Here is a 1,073-nt window from a genome sequence, read left to right as displayed (position 1 = left end):
AAAGCACAGTAGCTACAGATTCACTTAGAGAGCCATGCTAAAATATAATAGAGCAGGCGTTATTAACTAGACTTTTTGGAATAGCACACCAAGAGGCTGGTCTTTTACGAGAGCTAAACGCCTCTTTCCGTTTTGGATAACTTGGCCCACTGTTTGACTCTGATCTACAGTAGAGTAAGTTGTAACCCTCCGGCCCTTGTGTTGCTTTCACTATTTGAACCAGCTACTATCTTGTTGGCCTATGGTTCCACCAGTTTGCGACAATCTCGGCCCTAGAGATACATCATAGTCCCCGACTTTCCAAGTTGTCTAATTGACACACAGTCTCGTAGTTGTAGTGAGAAATTTGATGTTAATGTCTTGGTTTTCAAAGATGTATACCTGGTCCAGTATGATCAGACTTAATGAATTCAACGGGTGTACCACTAGGTCCGACATCGGAGTTGTGACGAAACACGCCGTCTAGACAATTAAAAGGGGAAGTTGATTTTGGGGAGGGGCCTAGGTAGACATCACCACATAGGGCACCCCAAAAAGTGGGAACGATACGTTAACTTGCACGAGGATCAAGTGCTTCACCGTTCGTGTCTACTACTAACTTAGCAGAAGTAGCAGTGGGTAAGTCAATGGGATTTTCGGAAGTGAAAGTTGATGAGAAGGCAACAAATGGAAGCAAACAGAGAGATAAGAGGAATAAGCACTTCGTCATGTTTAAGCTACTCATGTTGTTGTGTATTGCTTGCTTGTGAGTTGTGAGTTGTGACTCCTCTACTAATGAAGCCTTTTATTTATAGAGTGATCTTATATTCCTGGCCACGTTTTAAACATGAATATTGTTCCCTATTAATGATTGTCCATTTCTTTAAGTTTGCTCTTTATATAATTAATACTTATCTCTATCTTAATGTTAGGTGAAGTCAGATATTTATAATTACATTGCATTTGTTTTATGGCAGAGAGTAGTTTCTTAAATGATATTCTTCGTACTATTTCATTTCTCTGTGCAATGATAGAGCATCCAATATTCCTTTTGGGTCCTTCTATAACCAGAGGCAGATCTAGGTTTTGAATGT

At 39.8% G+C, this 1,073-nt stretch overlaps 1 pseudogene; it reads right to left on the bottom strand.

Annotated features, from left to right (window-relative positions):
- On the bottom strand, positions 1 to 832 carry LOC132056134 (serine protease inhibitor 1-like; annotated as a pseudogene).
- Between the last annotated feature and the right edge of the window lie 241 nt (positions 833 to 1,073).

The sequence above is a fragment of the Lycium ferocissimum genome, chromosome 5 (genome assembly GCF_029784015.1).
Source record: "Lycium ferocissimum isolate CSIRO_LF1 chromosome 5, AGI_CSIRO_Lferr_CH_V1, whole genome shotgun sequence".
Lineage (NCBI taxonomy): Eukaryota > Viridiplantae > Streptophyta > Magnoliopsida > Solanales > Solanaceae > Lycium > Lycium ferocissimum.
This window is presented reverse-complemented; position numbering and strand designations above follow the sequence as displayed.